This window comes from Symphalangus syndactylus, chromosome 14 (assembly GCF_028878055.3).
Source record: "Symphalangus syndactylus isolate Jambi chromosome 14, NHGRI_mSymSyn1-v2.1_pri, whole genome shotgun sequence".
NCBI lineage: Eukaryota > Metazoa > Chordata > Mammalia > Primates > Hylobatidae > Symphalangus > Symphalangus syndactylus.
In genome coordinates, this window is record NC_072436.2 from 59,199,704 (window position 1) to 59,225,243 (window position 25,540).

Sequence of the window (25,540 nt, forward strand, 5' to 3'; positions counted from 1 at the left end):
GTGTAGTTTCTATTTGAAGATATTCTTTTTGCCACTAAAGGCCCCTAAGCGCTCAGAATGTCCACCTGCAGTTTCTACAGAAAGAGTGTTTCAGAAATGCTCAAAGGAAAGTTCCACTCTGTTAATTGAATGCGCAGAACAGAAAGAATCCTCACAGAATGCTTCTGTGTAGTTTTTATTTGAAGATATTTCATTTTCCACTATACGCCCCTTAATGCTCTGAATGCCCACTTGCAGTTTCTACAGAAAGAGTGTTTCAGAACTGCTGAATCAAAAGTAAGTTTCAACTCTGTTAGTAGAATGCACAGAACAGAAAGGAGTTTCAGAGAATGCTTCTGTGTAGTTTTTATTTGAAGTTATTCCTTTTTCCACTATAGGCCCCCTAGCGCTCCGAATGTCCACTTGCAGTTTCTACAGAAAGAGTGTTTCAGAAGTGTTCAATCAAAACTGATGTTGAACTCTGTGAGGTCAATGCACAGAACAGAAAGAAGTTTCGCAGAATGCTTCTGTGTAGTTCTTACTTGAAGATATTCCTTTTTCCACTAAAGGCCCCTTAGCGCTCAGAATGTCCACTTGCAGCTACTGCAGAGAGAGTGTTTCAGAGCTGCTCAATTAAAAGTAAGCTTCAACTCTGTTAACCGAATGTTCAGAGCCCAAAGAAGTTTCACACAATGCTTCTGTGTAGTTTTTATTTGAAGATATTTCTTCTTCCACTATAGGCCCCTTAGTGCTCTGAATATCCACTTCCAGTTTCTACAGAGAGAGTGTTTCAGAACTGCTGAATCAAAAGTAAGCTTCAACTGTGTTAGCTGAATGCACAGAACAGAAAGAAATTTCACAGAATGCTTCTGTGTAGTTTTTATTTGAAGTTATTCCTTTTTCCACTATAGGCCCCTTAGCGCTCCGAATGTCCACTTGCACTTTCTACAGAAAGAGTGTTTCAGATGTGCACAATCCAAAGTAAGCTTCAAGTCTGCTAGTTGAAAGCGCAGAACAGAGAGAAGTTTCACAGAATACTTCTGTGTAGTTTTTATTGGAAGATATTCCTTTTTCCAATGTAGGCCCCTTAGCGATCGGAATGTCCACTTGCAGTTTCCGCAGAAGCAGTGTTTTAGAACTGCTGAATCAAAAGTAAGGCTCAACTCTGTTAGTTGAATGCAAAGAAGAGAAAGAAGTTTCACTGAATGCTTCTGTGTTGTTTTTATTTGAAGATATTCCTTTTTCCACTTAAGGATCCTAAGCCCTCCAAATGTCCACTTGCAGTTTCTACAGAAAGAGTGTTTCAGAACTGCTCAATGCAAAGTAAAGTTCAACTCTTTTAGCTGAATGCACAGAAAAGAAAGAAGTTTCACAGAATGTTTCTGTGTAGCTTTTATTTGAAGATAGTCCTGTTTCCACTATAGGCCCTTTATCGCTCCGATTGTCCACTTGCAATTTCTACAGAAAGTGTGCTTCAGAACTGCTCATTAAAAAGTAAGGTTCAACTCTGTTAGTTGAATGCACAGAACAGAAAGAAGTTTCGCAGAATGCTTCTCTGTAGTTTTTATTTGAAGATATTCCTTTTTCCACATTAGGCCCCTCAGCGCTTCGAACTTCCGCTTTCAATTTGTACAGAAATAGTTTTGCAGATCTGCTGAACCAAAAGTAAGTTTCACTTCTGTTGGTTGAATGCGCCTAAGAGAAAGAAGTTTCACAGAATGTTTCCGTGTAGTTTTTAGTTGAAGATAGTCCTTTTTCCACAATAGACCCCTTATCGCTCTGAATGTCCACTTGCAGTTTCTACTGAAAGAGTGTTTCAGAACTGTTCAATCAAAAGTAAGGTTGAACTCTGTCAATTGAATGCACGGAACAGAAAGAAGTTTCGCAGAATGCTTCTGTGTAGTTTCTATTTGAAGATATTCTTTTTGCCACTAAAGGCCCCTAAGCGCTCAGAATGTCCACCTGCAGTTTCTACAGAAAGAGTGTTTCAGAAATGCTCAAAGGAAGGTTCCACTCTGTTAATTGCGCAGAACAGAAAGAATCCTCAGAGAATGCTTCTGTGTAGTTTTTATTTGAAGTTATTCCTTTTTCCACTATAGGCCCCCTAGCGCTCCGAATGTCCACTTGCAGTTTCTACAGAAAGAGTGTTTCAGAGGTTTTCAATCAAAACTGATGTTGAACTCTGTGAGGTCAATGCACAGAACAGAAAGAAGTTTCGCAGAATGCTTCTGTGTAGTTCTTACTTGAAGATATTCCTTTTTCCACTAAAGGCCCCTTAGCGCTCAGAATGTCCACTTGCAGCTACTGCAGAGAGAGTGTTTCAGAGCTGCTCAATTAAAAGTAAGCTTCAACTCTGTTAACCGAATGTTCAGAGCCCAAAGAAGTTTCACACAATGCTTCTGTGTAGTTTTTATTTGAAGATATTTCTTCTTCCACTATAGGCCCCTTAGTGCTCTGAATATCCACTTCCAGTTTCTACAGAGAGAGTGTTTCAGAACTGCTGAATCAAAAGTAAGCTTCAACTGTGTTAGTTGAATGCACAGAACAGAAAGAAATTTCACAGAATGCTTCTGTGTAGTTTTTATTTGAAGTTATTCCTTTTTCCACTATAGGCTCCTTAGCGCTCCGAATGTCCACTTGCAATTTCTACAGAAAGAGTGTTTCAGATGTGCACAATCCAAAGTAAGCTTCAAGTCTGCTAGTTGAAAGCGCAGAACAGAGAGAAGTTTCACAGAATACTTCTGTGTAGTTTTTATTGGAAGATATTCCTTTTTCCAATGTAGGCCCCTTAGCGATCGGAATGTCCACTTGCAGTTTCCGCAGAAGCAGTGTTTTAGAACTGCTGAATCAAAAGTATGGCTCAACTCTGTTAGTTGAATGCAAAGAAGAGAAAGAAGTTTCACTGAATGCTTCTGTGTTGTTTTTATTTGAAGATATTCCTTTTTCAACTAAAGGATACTAAGCCCTCCAAATGTCCACTTGCAGTTTCTACAGAAAGAGTGTTTCAGAACTGCTCAATGCAAAGTACAGTTCAACTCTTTTAGTTGAATGCACAGAACAGAAAGAAGTTTCACAGAATGCTTCTGTGTAGCTTTTATTTGAAGATACTCCTCTTTCCACTATAGGCCCTATAGCGCTCCGATTGTCCACATGTAATTTCTACAGAAAGTTTGCTTCAGAACTGCTCACTAAAAAGTAAGGTTCAACTCTGTTAGTTGAATGCACAGAACAGAAAGAAGTTTCGCAGAATGCTTCTCTGTAGTTTTTATTTGAAGATATTCCTTTTTCCAATAGAGGACCCTTGGCGCTCCAATTGTTCACTTGCAGTTTCCCCAGAAGGAGTGTTTCAGAACTTCTCAATCAAAAGTAATGTCAAATTCTGTTAGTTGAATGCACAGAACAGAAAGAAGTTTCGCAGAATGCTTCTGTGTAGTTTTTATTTGAAGTTATTCCTTTTTCCACTATAGGCCCCTTAGCGCTCCGAATGTCCACTTGTGCTTTCTACAGAAAGAGTGTTTCAGATGTGCACAATCCAAAGTAAGGTTCAACTCTGTTAGTTGAATGCAAAGAAGAGAAAGAAGTTTCACAGAATGCTTCTGTGTTGTTTTTATTTGAAGATATTCCTTTTTCCACTTAAGGATCCTAAGCCCTCCAAATGTCCACTTGCAGTTTCTACAGAAAGAGTGTTTCAGAACTGCTCAATGCAAAGTAAAGTTCAACTCTTTTAGCTGAATGCATAGAAAAGAAGGAAGTTTCACAGAATGTTTCTGTGTAGCTTTTATTTGAAGATAGTCCTGTTTCCACTATAGGCCCTTTATCGCTCCGATTGTCCCCTTGCAATTTCTACAGAAAGTGTGCTTCAGAACTGCTCATTAAAAAGTAAGGTTCAACTCTGTTAGTTGAATGCACAGAACAGAAAGAAATTTCGCAGAATGCTTCTCTGTAGTTTTTATTTGAGGATATTCCTTTTTCCAATAGACGACCCTTGGCGCTCCAATTTTTCACTTGCAGTTTCCCCAGAAGGAGTGTTTCGGAACTTCTCAATCAAAAGTAATGTTAAATTCTGTTAGTTGAATGCACAGAACAGAAAGAAGTTTCACAGAATGCTTCTGTGTCGTTCTTACTTGAAGATATTCCTTTTTCCACTAAAGGCCCCTTAGCGCTCAGAATGTCCACTTGCAGCTACTGCAGAGAGAGTGTTTCAGAGCTGCTCAATTAAAAGTAAGCTTCAACTCTGTTAACCGAATGTTCAGAGCCCAAAGAAGTTTCACACAATGCTTCTGTGTAGTTTTTATTTGAAGATATTTCTTCTTCCACTATAGGCCCCTTAGTGCTCTGAATATCCACTTCCAGTTTCTACAGAGAGAGTGTTTCAGAACTGCTGAATCAAAAGTAAGCTTCAACTGTGTTAGCTGAATGCACAGAACAGAAAGAAATTTCACAGAATGCTTCTGTGTAGTTTTTATTTGAAGTTATTCCTTTTTCCACTATAGGCCCCTTAGCGCTCCGAATGTCCACTTACACTTTCTACAGAAAGAGTGTTTCAGATGTGCACAATCCAAAGTAAGCTTCAAGTCTGCTAGTTGAAAGCGCAGAACAGAGAGAAGTTTCACAGAATACTTCTGTGTAGTTTTTATTGGAAGATATTCCTTTTTCCAATGTAGGCCCCTTAGCGATCGGAATGTCCACTTGCAGTTTCCGCAGAAGCAGTGTTTTAGAACTGCTGAATCAAAAGTAAGGCTCAACTCTGTTAGTTGAATGCAAAGCAGAGAAAGAAGTTTCACTGAATGCTTCTGTGTTGTTTTTATTTGAAGATATTCCTTTTTCAACTAAAGGATCCTAAGCCCTCCAAATGTCCACTTGCAGTTTCTACAGAAAGAGTGTTTCAGAACTGCTCAATGCAAAGTACAGTTCAACTCTTTTAGTTGAATGCACAGAACAGAAAGAAGTTTCACAGAATGCTTCTGTGTAGCTTTTATTTGAAGACACTCCTCTTTCCACTATAGGCCCTTTAGCGCTCCGATTGTCCACATGTAATTTCTACAGAAAGTTTGCTTCAGAACTGCTCACTAAAAAGTAAGGTTCAAATCTGTTAGTTGAATGCACAGAACAGAAAGAAGTTTCGCAGAATGCTTCTCTGTAGTTTTTATTTGAAGATATTCCTTTTTCCAATAGAGGACCCTTGGCGCTCCAATTGTTCACTTGCAGTTTCCCCAGAAGGAGTGTTTCAGAACTTCTCAATCAAAAGTAATGTCAAATTCTGTTAGTTGAATGCACAGAACAGAAAGAAGTTTCGCAGAATGCTTCTGTGTAGTTTTTATTTGAAGTTATTCCTTTTTCCACTATAGGCCCCTTAGCGCTCCGAATGTCCACTTGCACTTTCTTCAGAAAGAGTGTTTCAGATGTGCACAATCCAAAGTAAAGTTCAATTCTTTTAGCTGAATGCACAGAAAAGAAAGAAGTTTCACAGAATGTTTCTGTGTAGCTTTTATTTGAAGATAGTCCTGTTTCCACTATAGGCCCTTTATCGCTCCGATTGTCCACTTGCAATTTCTACAGAAAGTGTGCTTCAGAACTGCTCATTAAAAAGTAAGGTTCAACTCTGTTAGTTGAATGCACAGAACAGAAAGAAGTTTCGCAGAATGCTTCTCTGTAGTTTTTATTTGAAGATATTCCTTTTTCCACATTAGGCCCCTCAGCGCTTCGAACTTCCGCTTTCAATTTGTACAGAAATAGTTTTGCAGATCTGCTGAACCAAAAGTAAGTTTCACTTCTGTTGGTTGAATGCGCCTAAGAGAAAGAAGTTTCACAGAATGTTTCCGTGTAGTTTTTAGTTGAAGATAGTCCTTTTTCCACAATAGACCCCTTATCGCTCTGAATGTCCACTTGCAGTTTCTACTGAAAGAGTGTTTCAGAACTGTTCAATCAAAAGTAAGGTTGAACTCTGTCAATTGAATGCACGGAACAGAAAGAAGTTTCGCAGAATGCTTCTGTGTAGTTTCTATTTGAAGATATTCTTTTTGCCACTAAAGGCCCCTAAGCGCTCAGAATGTCCACCTGCAGTTTCTACAGAAAGAGTGTTTCAGAAATGCTCAAAGGAAGGTTCCACTCTGTTAATTGCGCAGAACAGAAAGAATCCTCAGAGAATGCTTCTGTGTAGTTTTTATTTGAAGTTATTCCTTTTTCCACTATAGGCCCCCTAGCGCTCCGAATGTCCACTTGCAGTTTCTACAGAAAGAGTGTTTCAGAGGTTTTCAATCAAAACTGATGTTGAACTCTGTGAGGTCAATGCACAGAACAGAAAGAAGTTTCGCAGAATGCTTCTGTGTAGTTCTTACTTGAAGATATTCCTTTTTCCACTAAAGGCCCCTTAGCGCTCAGAATGTCCACTTGCAGCTACTGCAGAGAGAGTGTTTCAGAGCTGCTCAATTAAAAGTAAGCTTCAACTCTGTTAACCGAATGTTCAGAGCCCAAAGAAGTTTCACACAATGCTTCTGTGTAGTTTTTATTTGAAGATATTTCTTCTTCCACTATAGGCCCCTTAGTGCTCTGAATATCCACTTCCAGTTTCTACAGAGAGAGTGTTTCAGAACTGCTGAATCAAAAGTAAGCTTCAACTGTGTTAGTTGAATGCACAGAACAGAAAGAAATTTCACAGAATGCTTCTGTGTAGTTTTTATTTGAAGTTATTCCTTTTTCCACTATAGGCTCCTTAGCGCTCCGAATGTCCACTTGCAATTTCTACAGAAAGAGTGTTTCAGATGTGCACAATCCAAAGTAAGCTTCAAGTCTGCTAGTTGAAAGCGCAGAACAGAGAGAAGTTTCACAGAATACTTCTGTGTAGTTTTTATTGGAAGATATTCCTTTTTCCAATGTAGGCCCCTTAGCGATCGGAATGTCCACTTGCAGTTTCCGCAGAAGCAGTGTTTTAGAACTGCTGAATCAAAAGTATGGCTCAACTCTGTTAGTTGAATGCAAAGAAGAGAAAGAAGTTTCACTGAATGCTTCTGTGTTGTTTTTATTTGAAGATATTCCTTTTTCAACTAAAGGATACTAAGCCCTCCAAATGTCCACTTGCAGTTTCTACAGAAAGAGTGTTTCAGAACTGCTCAATGCAAAGTACAGTTCAACTCTTTTAGTTGAATGCACAGAACAGAAAGAAGTTTCACAGAATGCTTCTGTGTAGCTTTTATTTGAAGATACTCCTCTTTCCACTATAGGCCCTATAGCGCTCCGATTGTCCACATGTAATTTCTACAGAAAGTTTGCTTCAGAACTGCTCACTAAAAAGTAAGGTTCAACTCTGTTAGTTGAATGCACAGAACAGAAAGAAGTTTCGCAGAATGCTTCTCTGTAGTTTTTATTTGAAGATATTCCTTTTTCCAATAGAGGACCCTTGGCGCTCCAATTGTTCACTTGCAGTTTCCCCAGAAGGAGTGTTTCAGAACTTCTCAATCAAAAGTAATGTCAAATTCTGTTAGTTGAATGCACAGAACAGAAAGAAGTTTCGCAGAATGCTTCTGTGTAGTTTTTATTTGAAGTTATTCCTTTTTCCACTATAGGCCCCTTAGCGCTCCGAATGTCCACTTGTGCTTTCTACAGAAAGAGTGTTTCAGATGTGCACAATCCAAAGTAAGGTTCAACTCTGTTAGTTGAATGCAAAGAAGAGAAAGAAGTTTCACAGAATGCTTCTGTGTTGTTTTTATTTGAAGATATTCCTTTTTCCACTTAAGGATCCTAAGCCCTCCAAATGTCCACTTGCAGTTTCTACAGAAAGAGTGTTTCAGAACTGCTCAATGCAAAGTAAAGTTCAACTCTTTTAGCTGAATGCATAGAAAAGAAGGAAGTTTCACAGAATGTTTCTGTGTAGCTTTTATTTGAAGATAGTCCTGTTTCCACTATAGGCCCTTTATCGCTCCGATTGTCCCCTTGCAATTTCTACAGAAAGTGTGCTTCAGAACTGCTCATTAAAAAGTAAGGTTCAACTCTGTTAGTTGAATGCACAGAACAGAAAGAAATTTCGCAGAATGCTTCTCTGTAGTTTTTATTTGAGGATATTCCTTTTTCCAATAGACGACCCTTGGCGCTCCAATTTTTCACTTGCAGTTTCCCCAGAAGGAGTGTTTCGGAACTTCTCAATCAAAAGTAATGTTAAATTCTGTTAGTTGAATGCACAGAACAGAAAGAAGTTTCACAGAATGCTTCTGTGTCGTTCTTACTTGAAGATATTCCTTTTTCCACTAAAGGCCCCTTAGCGCTCAGAATGTCCACTTGCAGCTACTGCAGAGAGAGTGTTTCAGAGCTGCTCAATTAAAAGTAAGCTTCAACTCTGTTAACCGAATGTTCAGAGCCCAAAGAAGTTTCACACAATGCTTCTGTGTAGTTTTTATTTGAAGATATTTCTTCTTCCACTATAGGCCCCTTAGTGCTCTGAATATCCACTTCCAGTTTCTACAGAGAGAGTGTTTCAGAACTGCTGAATCAAAAGTAAGCTTCAACTGTGTTAGCTGAATGCACAGAACAGAAAGAAATTTCACAGAATGCTTCTGTGTAGTTTTTATTTGAAGTTATTCCTTTTTCCACTATAGGCCCCTTAGCGCTCCGAATGTCCACTTACACTTTCTACAGAAAGAGTGTTTCAGATGTGCACAATCCAAAGTAAGCTTCAAGTCTGCTAGTTGAAAGCGCAGAACAGAGAGAAGTTTCACAGAATACTTCTGTGTAGTTTTTATTGGAAGATATTCCTTTTTCCAATGTAGGCCCCTTAGCGATCGGAATGTCCACTTGCAGTTTCCGCAGAAGCAGTGTTTTAGAACTGCTGAATCAAAAGTAAGGCTCAACTCTGTTAGTTGAATGCAAAGCAGAGAAAGAAGTTTCACTGAATGCTTCTGTGTTGTTTTTATTTGAAGATATTCCTTTTTCAACTAAAGGATCCTAAGCCCTCCAAATGTCCACTTGCAGTTTCTACAGAAAGAGTGTTTCAGAACTGCTCAATGCAAAGTACAGTTCAACTCTTTTAGTTGAATGCACAGAACAGAAAGAAGTTTCACAGAATGCTTCTGTGTAGCTTTTATTTGAAGACACTCCTCTTTCCACTATAGGCCCTTTAGCGCTCCGATTGTCCACATGTAATTTCTACAGAAAGTTTGCTTCAGAACTGCTCACTAAAAAGTAAGGTTCAAATCTGTTAGTTGAATGCACAGAACAGAAAGAAGTTTCGCAGAATGCTTCTCTGTAGTTTTTATTTGAAGATATTCCTTTTTCCAATAGAGGACCCTTGGCGCTCCAATTGTTCACTTGCAGTTTCCCCAGAAGGAGTGTTTCAGAACTTCTCAATCAAAAGTAATGTCAAATTCTGTTAGTTGAATGCACAGAACAGAAAGAAGTTTCGCAGAATGCTTCTGTGTAGTTTTTATTTGAAGTTATTCCTTTTTCCACTATAGGCCCCTTAGCGCTCCGAATGTCCACTTGCACTTTCTTCAGAAAGAGTGTTTCAGATGTGCACAATCCAAAGTAAAGTTCAATTCTTTTAGCTGAATGCACAGAAAAGAAAGAAGTTTCACAGAATGTTTCTGTGTAGCTTTTATTTGAAGATAGTCCTGTTTCCACTATAGGCCCTTTAGCGCTCCGATTGTCCCCTTGCAATTTCTACAGAAAGTGTGCTTCAGAACTGCTCATTAAAAAGTAAGGTTCAACTCTGTTATTTGAATGCACAGAACAGAAAGAAGTTTCGCAGAATGCTTCTCTGTAGTTTTTATTTGAGGATATTCCTTTTTCCAATAGACGACCCTTGGCGCTCCAATTGTTCACTTGCAGTTTCCCCAGAAGGAGTGTTTCAGAACTTCTCAATCAAAAGTAATGTTAAATTCTGTTAGTTGAATGCACAGAACAGAAAGAAGTTTCGCAGAATGCTTCTGTGTAGTTTTTATTTGAAGTTATTCCTTTTTCCACTATAGGCCCCTTAGCGCTCCGAATGTCCACTTGCACTTTCTACAGAAAGAGTGTTTCAGATGTGCACAATCCAAAGTAAGGTTCAACTCTGTTAGTTGAATGCAAAGAAGAGAAAGAAGTTTCACAGAATGCTTCTGTGTTGTTTTTATTTGAAGATATTCCTTTTTCCACTTAAGGATCCTAAGCCCTCCAAATGTCCACTTGCAGTTTCTACAGAAAGAGTGTTTCAGAACTGCTCAATGCAAAGTAAAGTTCAACTCTTTTAGCTGAATGCACAGAAAAGAAAGAAGTTTCACAGAATGTTTCTGTGTAGCTTTTATTTGAAGATAGTCCTGTTTCCACTATAGGCCCTTTATCGCTCCGATTGTCCACTTGCAATTTCTACAGAAAGTGTGCTTCAGAACTGCTGATTAAAAAGTAAGTTTCAACTCTGTTAGTTGAATGCACAGAACAGAAAGAAGTTTCGCAGAATGCTTCTCTGTGGTTTTTATTTGAAGATATTCCTTTTTCCAATAGAGGACCCTTGGCGCTCCAATTGTTCACTTGCAGTTTCCCCAGAAGGAGTGTTTCAGAACTTCTCAATCAAAAGTAATGTTAAATTCTGTTAGTTGAATGCACAGAACAGAAAGAAGTTTCGCAGAATGCTTCTGTGTAGTTCTTACTTGAAGATATTCCTTTTTCCACTAAAGGCCCCTTAGCGCTCAGAATGTCCACTTGCAGCTACTGCAGAGAGAGTGTTTCAGAGCTGCTCAATTAAAAGTAAGCTTCAACTCTGTTAACCGAATGTTCAGAGCCCAAAGAAGTTTCACACAATGCTTCTGTGTAGTTTTTATTTGAAGATATTTCTTCTTCCACTATAGGCCCCTTAGTGCTCTGAATATCCACTTCCAGTTTCTACAGAGAGAGTGTTTCAGAACTGCTAAATCAAAAGTAAGCTTCAACTGTGTTAGCTGAATGCACAGAACAGAAAGAAATTTCACAGAATGCTTCTGTGTAGTTTTTATTTGAAGTTATTCCTTTTTCCACTATAGGCCCCTTAGCGCTCCGAATGTCCACTTGCACTTTCTACAGAAAGAGTGTTTCAGATGTGCACAATCCAAAGTAAGCTTCAAGTCTGCTAGTTGAAAGCGCAGAACAGAGAGAAGTTTCACAGAATACTTCTGTGTAGTTTTTATTGGAAGATATTCCTTTTTCCAATGTAGGCCCCTTAGCGATCGGAATGTCCACTTGCAGTTTCCGCAGAAGCAGTGTTTTAGAACTGCTGAATCAAAAGTAAGGCTCAACTCTGTTAGTTGAATGCAAAGAAGAGAAAGAAGTTTCACTGAATGGTTCTGTGTTGTTTTTATTTGAAGATATTCCTTTTTCAACTAAAGGATCCTAAGCCCTCCAAATGTCCACTTGCAGTTTCTACAGAAAGAGTGTTTCAGAACTGCTCAATGCAAAGTACAGTTCAACTCTTTTAGTTGAATGCACAGAACAGAAAGAAGTTTCACAGAATGCTTCTGTGTAGCTTTTATTTGAAGATACTCCTCTTTCCACTATAGGCCCTTTAGCGCTCCGATTGTCCACATGTAATTTCTACAGAAAGTTTGCTTCAGAACTGCTCACTAAAAAGTAAGGTTCAACTCTGTTAGTTGAATGCACAGAACAGAAAGAAGTTTCGCAGAATGCTTCTCTGTAGTTTTTATTTGAAGATATTACTTTTTCCAATAGAGGACCCTTGGCGCTCCAATTGGTCACTTGCAGTTTCCCCAGAAGGAGTGTTTCAGAACATCTCAATCAAAAGCAATGTCAAATTCTGTTAGTTGAATGCACAGAACAGAAAGAAGTTTCGCAGAATGCTTCTGTGTAGTTTTTATTTGAAGTTATTTCTTTTTCCACTATAGGCCCCTTAGCGCTCCGAATGTCCACTTGCACTTTCTACAGAAAGAGTGTTTCAGATGTGCACAATCCAAAGTAAAGTTCAATTCTTTTAGCTGAATGCACAGAAAAGAAAGAAGTTTCACAGAATGTTTCTGTGTAGCTTTTATTTGAAGATAGTCCTGTTTCCACTATAGGCCCTTTATCGCTCCGATTGTCCCCTTGCAATTTCTACAGAAAGTGTGCTTCAGAACTGCTCATTAAAAAGTAAGGTTCAACTCTGTTAGTTGAATGCACAGAACAGAAAGAAGTTTCGCAGAATGCTTCTCTGTAGTTTTTATTTGAGGATATTCCTTTTTCCAATAGACGACCCTTGGCGCTCCAATTGTTCACTTGCAGTTTCCCCAGAAGGAGTGTTTCAGAACTTCTCAATCAAAAGTAATGTTAAATTCTGTTAGTTGAATGCACAGAACAGAAAGAAGTTTCGCAGAATGCTTCTGTGTCGTTCTTACTTGAAGATATTCCTTTTTCCACTAAAGGCCCCTTAGCGCTCAGAATGTCCACTTGCAGCTACTGCAGAGAGAGTGTTTCAGAGCTGCTCAATTAAAAGTAAGCTTCAACTCTGTTAACCGAATGTTCAGAGCCCAAAGAAGTTTCACACAATGCTTCTGTGTAGTTTTTATTTGAAGATATTTCTTCTTCCACTATAGGCCCCTTAGTGCTCTGAATATCCACTTCCAGTTTCTACAGAGAGAGTGTTTCAGAACTGCTGAATCAAAAGTAAGCTTCAACTGTGTTAGTTGAATGCACAGAACAGAAAGAAATTTCACAGAATGCTTCTGTGTAGTTTTTATTTGAAGTTATTCCTTTTTCCACTATAGGCTCCTTAGCGCTCCGAATGTCCACTTGCACTTTCTACAGAAAGAGGGTTTCAGATGTGCACAATCCAAAGTAAGCTTCAAGTCTGCTAGTTGAAAGCGCAGAACAGAGAGAAGTTTCACAGAATACTTCTGTGTAGTTTTTATTGGAAGATATTCCTTTTTCCAATGTAGGCCCCTTAGCGATCGGAATGTCCACTTGCAGTTTCCGCAGAAGCAGTGTTTTAGAACTGCTGAATCAAAAGTAAGGCTCAACTCTGTTAGTTGAATGCAAAGAAGAGAAAGAAGTTTCACTGAATGCTTCTGTGTTGTTTTTATTTGAAGATATTCCTTTTTCAACTAAAGGATCCTAAGCCCTCCAAATGTCCACTTGCAGTTTCTACAGAAAGAGTGTTTCAGAACTGCTCAATGCAAAGTACAGTTCAACTCTGTTAGTTGAATGCACAGAACATAAAGAAGTTTCGCAGAATGCTTCTCTGTAGTTTTTATTTGAAGATATTCCTTTTTCCAATAGAGGACCCTTGGCGCTCCAATTGTTCACTTGCAGTTTCCCCAGAAGGAGTGTTTCAGAACTTCTCAATCAAAAGTAATGTCAAATTCTGTTAGTTGAATGCACAGAACAGAAAGAAGTTTCGCAGAATGCTTCTGTGTAGTTTTTATTTGAAGTTATTCCTTTTTCCACTATAGGCCCCTTAGCGCTCCGAATGTCCACTTGCACTTTCTACAGAAAGAGTGTTTCAGATGTGCACAATTCAAAGTAAGGTTCACCTCTGTTAGTTGAATGCAAAGAAGAGAAAGAAGTTTCACAGAATGCTTCTGTGTTGTTTTTATTTGAAGATATTCCTTTTTCCACTTAAGGATCCTAAGCCCTCCAAATGTCCACTTGCAGTTGCTACAGAAAGAGTGTTTCAGAACTGCTCAATGCAAAGTAAAGTTCAACTCTTTTAGCTGAATGCACAGAAAAGAAAGAAGTTTCACAGAATGTTTCTGTGTAGCTTTTATTTGAAGATAGTCCTGTTTCCACTATAGGCCCTTTATCGCTCCGATTGTCCACTTGCAATTTCTACAGAAAGTGTGCTTCAGAACTGCTCATTAAAAAGTAAGGTTCAACTCTGTTAGTTGAATGCACAGAACAGAAAGAAGTTTCGCAGAATGCTTCTCTGTAGTTTTTATTTGAAGATATTCCTTTTTCCACATTAGGCCCCTCAGCGCTTCGAACTTCCGCTTTCAATTTGTACAGAAATAGTTTTGCAGATCTGCTGAACCAAAAGTAAGTTTCACTTCTGTTGGTTGAATGCGCCTAAGAGAAAGAAGTTTCACAGAATGTTTCCGTGTAGTTTTTAGTTGAAGATAGTCCTTTTTCCACAATAGACCCCTTATCGCTCTGAATGTCCACTTGCAGTTTCTACTGAAAGAGTGTTTCAGAACTGTTCAATCAAAAGTAAGGTTGAACTCTGTCAATTGAATGCACGGAACAGAAAGAAGTTTCGCAGAATGCTTCTGTGTAGTTTCTATTTGAAGATATTCTTTTTGCCACTAAAGGCCCCTAAGCGCTCAGAATGTCCACCTGCAGTTTCTACAGAAAGAGTGTTTCAGAAATGCTCAAAGGAAAGTTCCACTCTGTTAATTGAATGCGCAGAACAGAAAGAATCCTCACAGAATGCTTCTGTGTAGTTTTTATTTGAAGATATTTCATTTTCCACTATACGCCCCTTAATGCTCTGAATGCCCACTTGCAGTTTCTACAGAAAGAGTGTTTCAGAACTGCTGAATCAAAAGTAAGTTTCAACTCTGTTAGTAGAATGCACAGAACAGAAAGGAGTTTCAGAGAATGCTTCTGTGTAGTTTTTATTTGAAGTTATTCCTTTTTCCAATATAGGCCCCCTAGCGCTCCGAATGTCCACTTGCAGTTTCTACAGAAAGAGTGTTTCAGAAGTGTTCAATCAAAACTGATGTTGAACTCTGTGAGGTCAATGCACAGAACAGAAAGAAGTTTCGCAGAATGCTTCTGTGTAGTTCTTACTTGAAGATATTCCTTTTTCCACTAAAGGCCCCTTAGCGCTCAGAATGTCCACTTGCAGCTACTGCAGAGAGAGTGTTTCAGAGCTGCTCAATTAAAAGTAAGCTTCAACTCTGTTAACCGAATGTTCAGAGCCCAAAGAAGTTTCACACAATGCTTCTGTGTAGTTTTTATTTGAAGATATTTCTTCTTCCACTATAGGCCCCTTAGTGCTCTGAATATCCACTTCCAGTTTCTACAGAGAGAGTGTTTCAGAACTGCTGAATCAAAAGTAAGCTTCAACTGTGTTAGTTGAATGCACAGAACAGAAAGAAATTTCACAGAATGCTTCTGTGTAGTTTCTATTTGAAGTTATTCCTTTTTCCACTATAGGCTCCTTAGCGCTCCGAATGTCCACTTGCACTTTCTACAGAAAGAGTGTTTCAGATGTGCACAATCCAAAGTAAGCTTCAAGTCTGCTAGTTGAAAGCGCAGAACAGAGAGAAGTTTCACAGAATACTTCTGTGTAGTTTTTATTGGAAGATATTCCTTTTTCCAATGTAGGCCCCTTAGCGATCGGAATGTCCACTTGCAGTTTCCGCAGAAGCAGTGTTTTAGAACTGCTGAATCAAAAGTAAGGCTCAACTCTGTTAGTTGAATGCAAAGAAGAGAAAGAAGTTTCACTGAATGCTTCTGTGTTGTTTTTATTTGAAGATATTCCTTTTTCAACTAAAGGATCCTAAGCCCTCCAAATGTCCACTTGCAGTTTCTACAGAAAGAGTGTTTCAGAACTGCTCAATGCAAAGTACAGTTCAACTCTTTTAGTTGAATGCACAGAACAGAAAGAAGTTTCACAGAATGCTTCTGTGTAGCTTTTATTTGAAGATACTCCTCTTTCCACTATAGGCCCTTTAGCGCTCCGATTGTCCACATGTAATTTCTACAGAAAGTTTGCTTCAGAAGTGCTCACTAAAAAGTAAGGTTCAACTCTGTTAGTTGAATGCACAGAACAGAAAGAAGTTTCGCAGAATGCTTCTCTGTAGTTTTTATTTGAAGATATTCCTTTTTCCAATAGAGGACCCTTGGCGCTCCAATTGTTCACTTGCAGTTTCCCCAGAAGGAGTGTTTCAGAACTTCTCAATCAAAAGTAATGTCAAATTCTGTTAGTTGAATGCACAGAACAGAAAGAAGTTTCGCAGAATGCTTCTGTGTAGTTTTTATTTGAAGTTATTCCTTTTTCCACTATAGGCCCCTTAGCGCTCCGAATGTCCACTTGCACTTTCTACAGAAAGAGTGTTTCAGATGTGCACAATTCAAAGTAAGGTTCACCTCTGTTAGTTGAATGCAAAGAAGAGAAAGAAGTTTCACAGAATGCTTCTGTGTTGTTTTTATTTGAAGATATTCCTTTTTCCACTTAAGGATCCTAAGCCCTCCAAATGTCCACTTGCAGTTTCTACAGAAAGAGTGTTTCAGAACTGCTCAATGCAAAGTAAAGTTCAACTCTTTTAGCTGAATGCACAGAAAAGAAAGAAGTTTCACAGAATGTTTCTGTGTAGCTTTTATTTGAAGATAGTCCTGTTTCCACTATAGGCCCTTTATCGCTCCGATTGTCCACTTGCAATTTCTACAGAAAGTGTGCTTCAGAACTGCTCATTAAAAAGTAAGGTTCAACTCTGTTAGTTGAATGCACAGAACAGAAAGAAGTTTCGCAGAATGCTTCTCTGTAGTTTTTATTTGAAGATATTCCTTTTTCCACATTAGGCCCCTCAGCGCTTCGAACTTCCGCTTTCAATTTGTACAGAAATAGTTTTGCAGATCTGCTGAACCAAAAGTAAGTTTCACTTCTGTTGGTTGAATGCGCCTAAGAGAAAGAAGTTTCACAGAATGTTTCCGTGTAGTTTTTAGTTGAAGATAGTCCTTTTTCCACAATAGACCCCTTATCGCTCTGAATGTCCACTTGCAGTTTCTACTGAAAGAGTGTTTCAGAACTGTTCAATCAAAAGTAAGGTTGAACTCTGTCAATTGAATGCACGGAACAGAAAGAAGTTTCGCAGAATGCTTCTGTGTAGTTTCTATTTGAAGATATTCTTTTTGCCACTAAAGGCCCCTAAGCGCTCAGAATGTCCACCTGCAGTTTCTACAGAAAGAGTGTTTCAGAAATGCTCAAAGGAAAGTTCCACTCTGTTAATTGAATGCGCAGAACAGAAAGAATCCTCACAGAATGCTTCTGTGTAGTTTTTATTTGAAGATATTTCATTTTCCACTATACGCCCCTTAATGCTCTGAATGCCCACTTGCAGTTTCTACAGAAAGAGTGTTTCAGAACTGCTGAATCAAAAGTAAGTTTCAACTCTGTTAGTAGAATGCACAGAACAGAAAGGAGTTTCAGAGAATGCTTCTGTGTAGTTTTTATTTGAAGTTATTCCTTTTTCCAATATAGGCCCCCTAGCGCTCCGAATGTCCACTTGCAGTTTCTACAGAAAGAGTGTTTCAGAAGTGTTCAATCAAAACTGATGTTGAACTCTGTGAGGTCAATGCACAGAACAGAAAGAAGTTTCGCAGAATGCTTCTGTGTAGTTCTTACTTGAAGATATTCCTTTTTCCACTAAAGGCCCCTTAGCGCTCAGAATGTCCACTTGCAGCTACTGCAGAGAGAGTGTTTCAGAGCTGCTCAATTAAAAGTAAGCTTCAACTCTGTTAACCGAATGTTCAGAGCCCAAAGAAGTTTCACACAATGCTTCTGTGTAGTTTTTATTTGAAGATATTTCTTCTTCCACTATAGGCCCCTTAGTGCTCTGAATATCCACTTCCAGTTTCTACAGAGAGAGTGTTTCAGAACTGCTGAATCAAAAGTAAGCTTCAACTGTGTTAGTTGAATGCACAGAACAGAAAGAAATTTCACAGAATGCTTCTGTGTAGTTTTTATTTGAAGTTATTCCTTTTTCCACTATAGGCTCCTTAGCGCTCCGAATGTCCACTTGCACTTTCTACAGAAAGAGTGTTTCAGATGTGCACAATCCAAAGTAAGCTTCAAGTCTGCTAGTTGAAAGCGCAGAACAGAGAGAAGTTTCACAGAATACTTCTGTGTAGTTTTTATTGGAAGATATTCCTTTTTCCAATGTAGGCCCCTTAGCGATCGGAATGTCCACTTGCAGTTTCCGCAGAAGCAGTGTTTTAGAACTGCTGAATCAAAAGTAAGGCTCAACTCTGTTAGTTGAATGCAAAGAAGAGAAAGAAGTTTCACTGAATGCTTCTGTGTTGTTTTTATTTGAAGATATTCCTTTTTCAACTAAAGGATCCTAAGCCCTCCAAATGTCCACTTGCAGTTTCTACAGAAAGAGTGTTTCAGAACTGCTCAATGCAAAGTACAGTTCAACTCTTTTAGTTGAATGCACAGAACAGAAAGAAGTTTCACAGAATGCTTCTGTGTAGCTTTTATTTGAAGATACTCCTCTTTCCACTATAGGCCCTTTAGCGCTCCGATTGTCCACATGTAATTTCTACAGAAAGTTTGCTTCAGAACTGCTCACTAAAAAGTAAGGTTCAACTCTGTTAGTTGAATGCACAGAACAGAAAGAAGTTTCGCAGAATGCTTCTCTGTAGTTTTTATTTGAAGATATTCCTTTTTCCAATAGAGGACCCTTGGCGCTCCAATTGTTCACTTGCAGTTTCCCCAGAAGGAGTGTTTCAGAACTTCTCAATCAAAAGTAATGTCAAATTCTGTAAGTTGAATGCACAGAACAGAAAGAAGTTTCGCAGAATGCTTCTGTGTAGTTTTCATTTGAAGTTATTCCTTTTTCCACTATAGGCCCCTTAGCGCTCCGAATGTCCACTTGCACTTTCTACAGAAAGAGTGTTTCAGATGTGCACAATCCAAAGTAAGGTTCAACTCTGTTAGTTGAATGCAAAGAAGAGAAAGAAGTTTCACAGAATGCTTCTGTGTTGTTTTTATTTGAAGATATTCCTTTTTCCACTTAAGGATCCTAAGCCCTCCAAATGTCCACTTGCAGTTTCTACAGAAAGAGTGTTTCAGAACTGCTCAATGCAAAGTAAAGTTCAACTCTTTTAGCTGAATGCACAGAAAAGAAAGAAGTTTCACAGAATGTTTCTGTGTAGCTTTTATTTGAAGATAGTCCTGTTTCCACTATAGGCCCTTTATCGCTCCGATTGTCCACTTGCAATTTCTACAGAAAGTGTGCTTCAGAACTGCTCATTAAAAAGTAAGGTTCAACTCTGTTAGTTGAATGCACAGAACAGAAAGAAGTTTCGCAGAATGCTTCTCTGTGGTTTTTATTTGAAGATATACCTTTTTCCAATAGAGGACCCTTGGCGCTCCATTTGTTCACTTGCAGTTTCCCCAGAAGGAGTGTTTCAGAACTTCTCAATCAAAAGTAATGTTAAATTCTGTTAGTTGAATGCACAGAACAGAAAGAAGTTTCGCAGAATGCTTCTGTGTAGTTCTTACTTGAAGATATTCCTTTTTCCACTAAAGGCCCCTTAGCGCTCAGAATGTCCACTTGCAGCTACTGCAGAGAGAGTGTTTCAGAGCTGCTCAATTAAAAGTAAGCTTCAACTCTGTTAACCGAATGTTCAGAGCCCAAAGAAGTTTCACACAATGCTTCTGTGTAGTTTTTATTTGAAGATATTTCTTCTTCCACTATAGGCCCCTTAGTGCTCTGAATATCCACTTCCAGTTTCTACAGAGAGAGTGTTTCAGAACTGCTGAATCAAAAGTAAGCTTCAACTGTGTTAGCTGAATGCACAGAACAGAAAGAAATTTCACAGAATGCTTCTGTGTAGTTTTTATTTGAAGTTATTCCTTTTTCCACTATAGGCCCCTTAGCGCTCCGAATGTCCACCTACACTTTCTACAGAAAGAGTGTTTCAGATGTGCACAATCCAAAGTAAGCTTCAAGTCTGCTAGTTGAAAGCGCAGAACAGAGAGAAGTTTCACAGAATACTTCTGTGTAGTTTTTATTGGAAGATATTCCTTTTTCCAATGTAGGCCCCTTAGCGATCGGAATGTCCACTTGCAGTTTCCGCAGAAGCAGTGTTTTAGAACTGCTGAATCAAAAGTAAGGCTCAACTCTGTTAGTTGAATGCAAAGAAGAGAAAGAAGTTTCACTGAATGCTTCTGTGTTGTTTTTATTTGAAGATATTCCTTTTTCAACTAAAGGATCCTAAGCCCTCCAAATGTCCACTTGCAGTTTCTACAGAAAGAGTGTTTCAGAACTGCTCAATGCATAGTACAGTTCAACTCTTTTAGTTGAATGCACAGAACAGAAAGAAGTTTCACAGAATGCTTCTGTGTAGCTTTTATTTGAAGACACTCCTCTTTCCACTATAGGCCCTTTAGCGCTCCGATTGTCCACATGTAATTTCTACAGAAAGTTTGCTTCAGAACTGCTCACTAAAAAGTAAGGTTCAACTCTGTTAGTTGAATGCACAGAACAGAAAGAAGTTTCGCAGAATGCTTCTCTGTAGTTTTTATTTGAAGATATTCCTTTTTCCAATAGAGGACCCTTGGCGCTCCAATTGTTCACTTGCAGTTTACCCAGAAGGAGTGTTTCAGAACTTCTCAATCAAAAGTAATGTCAAATTCTGTTAGTTGAATGCACAGAACAGAAAGAAGTTTCGCAGAATGCTTCTGTGTAGTTTTTATTTGAAGTTATTCCTTTTTCCACTATAGGCCCCTTAGCGCTCCGAATGTCCACTTGCACTTTCTACAGAAAGAGTGTTTCAGATGTGCACAATCCAAAGTAAAGTTCAATTCTTTTAGCTGAATGCACAGAAAAGAAAGACGTTTCACAGAATGTTTCTGTGTAGCTTTTATTTGAAGATAGTCGTGTTTCCACTATAGGCCCTTTAGCGCTCCGATTGTCCCCTTGCAATTTCTACAGAAAGTGTGCTTCAGAACTGCTCATTAAAAAGTAAGGTTCAACTCTGTTAGTTGAATGCACAGAACAGAAAGAATTTTCGCAGAATGCTTCTCTGTAGTTTTTATTTGAGGATATTCCTTTTTCCAATAGACGACCCATGGCGCTCCAATTGTTCACTTGCAGTTTCCCCAGAAGGAGTGTTTCAGAACTTCTCAATCAAAAGTAATGTTAAATTCTGTTAGTTGAATGCACAGAACAGAAAGAAGTTTCGCAGAATGCTTCTGTGTAGTTTTTATTTGAAGTTATTCCTTTTTCCACTATAGGCCCCTTAGCGCTCCGAATGTCCACTTGCACTTTCTACAGAAAGAGTGTTTCAGATGTGCACAATCCAAAGTAAGGTTCAACTCTGTTAGTTGAATGCAAAGAAGAGAAAGAAGTTTTACAGAATGCTTCTGTGTTGTTTTTATTTGAAGATATTCCTTTTTCCACTTAAGGATCCTAAGCCCTCCAAATGTCCACTTGCAGTTTCTACAGAAAGAGTGTTTCAGAACTGCTCAATGCAAAGTAAAGTTCAACTCTTTTAGCTGAATGCACAGAAAAGAAAGAAGTTTCACAGAATGTTTCTGTGTAGCTTTTATTTGAAGATAGTCCTGTTTCCACTATAGGCCCTTTATCGCTCCGATTGTCCACTTGCAATTTCTACAGAAAGTGTGCTTCAGAACTGCTCATTAAAAAGTAAGGTTCAACTCTGTTAGTTGAATGCACAGAACAGAAAGAAGTTTCGCAGAATGCTTCTCTGTGGTTTTTATTTGAAGATATACCTTTTTCCAATAGAGGACCCTTGGCGCTCCATTTGTTCACTTGCAGTTTCCCCAGAAGGAGTGTTTCAGAACTTCTCAATCAAAAGTAATGTTAAATTCTGTTAGTTGAATGCACAGAACAGAAAGAAGTTTCGCAGAATGCTTCTGTGTAGTTCTTACTTGAAGATATTCCTTTTTCCACTAAAGGCCCCTTAGCGCTCAGAATGTCCACTTGCAGCTACTGCAGAGAGAGTGTTTCAGAGCTGCTCAATTAAAAGTAAGCTTCAACTCTGTTAACCGAATGTTCAGAGCCCAAAGAAGTTTCACACAATGCTTCTGTGTAGTTTTTATTTGAAGATATTTCTTCTTCCACTATAGGCCCCTTAGTGCTCTGAATATCCACTTCCAGTTTCTACAGAGAGAGTGTTTCAGAACTGCTGAATCAAAAGTAAGCTTCAACTGTGTTAGCTGAATGCACAGAACAGAAAGAAATTTCACAGAATGCTTCTGTGTAGTTTTTATTTGAAGTTATTCCTTTTTCCACTATAGGCCCCTTAGCGCTCCGAATGTCCACCTACACTTTCTACAGAAAGAGTGTTTCAGATGTGCACAATCCAAAGTAAGCTTCAAGTCTGCTAGTTGAAAGCGCAGAACAGAGAGAAGTTTCACAGAATACTTCTGTGTAGTTTTTATTGGAAGATATTCCTTTTTCCAATGTAGGCCCCTTAGCGATCGGAATGTCCACTTGCAGTTTCCGCAGAAGCAGTGTTTTAGAACTGCTGAATCAAAAGTAAGGCTCAACTCTGTTAGTTGAATGCAAAGAAGAGAAAGAAGTTTCACTGAATGCTTCTGTGTTGTTTTTATTTGAAGATATTCCTTTTTCAACTAAAGGATCCTAAGCCCTCCAAATGTCCACTTGCAGTTTCTACAGAAAGAGTGTTTCAGAACTGCTCAATGCAAAGTACAGTTCAACTCTTTTAGTTGAATGCACAGAACAGAAAGAAGTTTCACAGAATGCTTCTGTGTAGCTTTTATTTGAAGACACTCCTCTTTCCACTATAGGCCCTTTAGCGCTCCGATTGTCCACATGTAATTTCTACAGAAAGTTTGCTTCAGAACTGCTCACTAAAAAGTAAGGTTCAACTCTGTTAGTTGAATGCACAGAACAGAAAGAAGTTTCGCAGAATGCTTCTCTGTAGTTTTTATTTGAAGATATTCCTTTTTCCAATAGAGGACCCTTGGCGCTCCAATTGTTCACTTGCAGTTTACCCAGAAGGAGTGTTTCAGAACTTCTCAATCAAAAGTAATGTCAAATTCTGTTAGTTGAATGCACAGAACAGAAAGAAGTTTCGCAGAATGCTTCTGTGTAGTTTTTATTTGAAGTTATTCCTTTTTCCACTATAGGCCCCTTAGCGCTCCGAATGTCCACTTGCACTTTCTACAGAAAGAGTGTTTCAGATGTGCACAATCCAAAGTAAAGTTCAATTCTTTTAGCTGAATGCACAGAAAAGAAAGACGTTTCACAGAATGTTTCTGTGTAGCTTTTATTTGAAGATAGTCGTGTTTCCACTATAGGCCCTTTAGCGCTCCGATTGTCCCCTTGCAATTTCTACAGAAAGTGTGCTTCAGAACTGCTCATTAAAAAGTAAGGTTCAACTCTGTTAGTTGAATGCACAGAACAGAAAGAATTTTCGCAGAATGCTTCTCTGTAGTTTTTATTTGAGGATATTCCTTTTTCCAATAGACGACCCATGGCGCTCCAATTGTTCACTTGCAGTTTCCCCAGAAGGAGTGTTTCAGAACTTCTCAATCAAAAGTAATGTTAAATTCTGTTAGTTGAATGCACAGAACAGAAAGAAGTTTCGCAGAATGCTTCTGTGTAGTTTTTATTTGAAGTTATTCCTTTTTCCACTATAGGCCCCTTAGCGCTCCGAATGTCCACTTGCACTTTCTACAGAAAGAGGGTTTCAGATGTGCACAATCCAAAGTAAGGTTCAACTCTGTTAGTTGAATGCAAAGAAGAGAAAGAAGTTTCACAGAATGCTTCTGTGTTGTTTTTATTTGAAGATATTCCTTTTTCCACTTAAGGATCCTAAGCCCTCCAAATGTCCACTTGCAGTTTCTACAGAAAGAGTGTTTCAGAACTGCTCAATGCAAAGTAAAGTTCAACTCTTTTAGCTGAATGCACAGAAAAGAAAGAAGTTTCACAGAATGTTTCTGTGTAGCTTTTATTTGAAGATAGTCCTGTTTCCACTATAGGCCCTTTATCGCTCCGATTGTCCACTTGCAATTTCTACAGAAAGTGTGCTTCAGAACTGCTCATTAAAAAGTAAGGTTCAACTCTGTTAGTTGAATGCACAGAACAGAAAGAAGTTTCGCAGAATGCTTCTCTGTGGTTTTTATTTGAAGATATACCTTTTTCCAATAGAGGACCCTTGGCGCTCCATTTGTTCACTTGCAGTTTCCCCAGAAGGAGTGTTTCAGAACTTCTCAATCAAAAGTAATGTTAAATTCTGTTAGTTGAATGCACAGAACAGAAAGAAGTTTCGCAGAATGCTTCTGTGTAGTTCCTACTTGAAGATATTCCTTTTTCCACTAAAGGCCCCTTAGCGCTCAGAATGTCCACTTGCAGCTACTGCAGAGAGAGTGTTTCAGAGCTGCTCAATTAAAAGTAAGCTTCAACTCTGTTAACCGAATGTTCAGAGCCCAAAGAAGTTTCACACAATGCTTCTGTGTAGTTTTTATTTGAAGATATTTCTTCTTCCACTATAGGCCCCTTAGTGCTCTGAATATCCACTTCCAGTTTCTACAGAGAGAGTGTTTCAGAACTGCTGAATCAAAAGTAAGCTTCAACTGTGTTAGCTGAATGCACAGAACAGAAAGAAATTTCACAGAATGCTTCTGTGTAGTTTTTATTTGAAGTTATTCCTTTTTCCACTATAGGCCCCTTAGCGCTCCGAATGTCCACCTACACTTTCTACAGAAAGAGTGTTTCAGATGTGCACAATCCAAAGTAAGCTTCAAGTCTGCTAGTTGAAAGCGCAGAACAGAGAGAAGTTTCACAGAATACTTCTGTGTAGTTTTTATTGGAAGATATTCCTTTTTCCAATGTAGGCCCCTTAGCGATCGGAATGTCCACTTGCAGTTTCCGCAGAAGCAGTGTTTTAGAACTGCTGAATCAAAAGTAAGGCTCAACTCTGTTAGTTGAATGCAAAGAAGAGAAAGAAGTTTCACTGAATGCTTCTGTGTTGTTTTTATTTGAAGATATTCCTTTTTCAACTAAAGGATCCTAAGCCCTCCAAATGTCCACTTGCAGTTTCTACAGAAAGAGTGTTTCAGAACTGCTCAATGCAAAGTACAGTTCAACTCTTTTAGTTGAATGCACAGAACAGAAAGAAGTTTCACAGAATGCTTCTGTGTAGCTTTTATTTGAAGACACTCCTCTTTCCACTATAGGCCCTTTAGCGCTCCGATTGTCCACATGTAATTTCTACAGAAAGTTTGCTTCAGAACTGCTCACTAAAAAGTAAGGTTCAACTCTGTTAGTTGAATGCACAGTACAGAAAGAAGTTTCGCAGAATGCTTCTCTGTAGTTTTTATTTGAAGATATTCCTTTTTCCAATAGAGGACCCTTGGCGCTCCAATTGTTCACTTGCAGTTTACCCAGAAGGAGTGTTTCAGAACTTCTCAATCAAAAGTAATGTCAAATTCTGTTAGTTGAATGCACAGAACAGAAAGAAGTTTCGCAGAATGCTTCTGTGTAGTTTTTATTTGAAGTTATTCCTTTTTCCACTATAGGCCCCTTAGCGCTCCGAATGTCCACTTGCACTTTCTACAGAAAGAGTGTTTCAGATGTGCACAATCCAAAGTAAAGTTCAATTCTTTTAGCTGAATGCACAGAAAAGAAAGACGTTTCACAGAATGTTTCTGTGTAGCTTTTATTTGAAGATAGTCGTGTTTCCACTATAGGCCCTTTAGCGCTCCGATTGTCCCCTTGCAATTTCTACAGAAAGTGTGCTTCAGAACTGCTCATTAAAAAGTAAGGTTCAACTCTGTTAGTTGAATGCACAGAACAGAAAGAAGTTTCGCAGAATGCTTCTCTGTAGTTTTTATTTGAGGATATTCCTTTTTCCAATAGACGACCCATGGCGCTCCAATTGTTCACTTGCAGTTTCCCCAGAAGGAGTGTTTCAG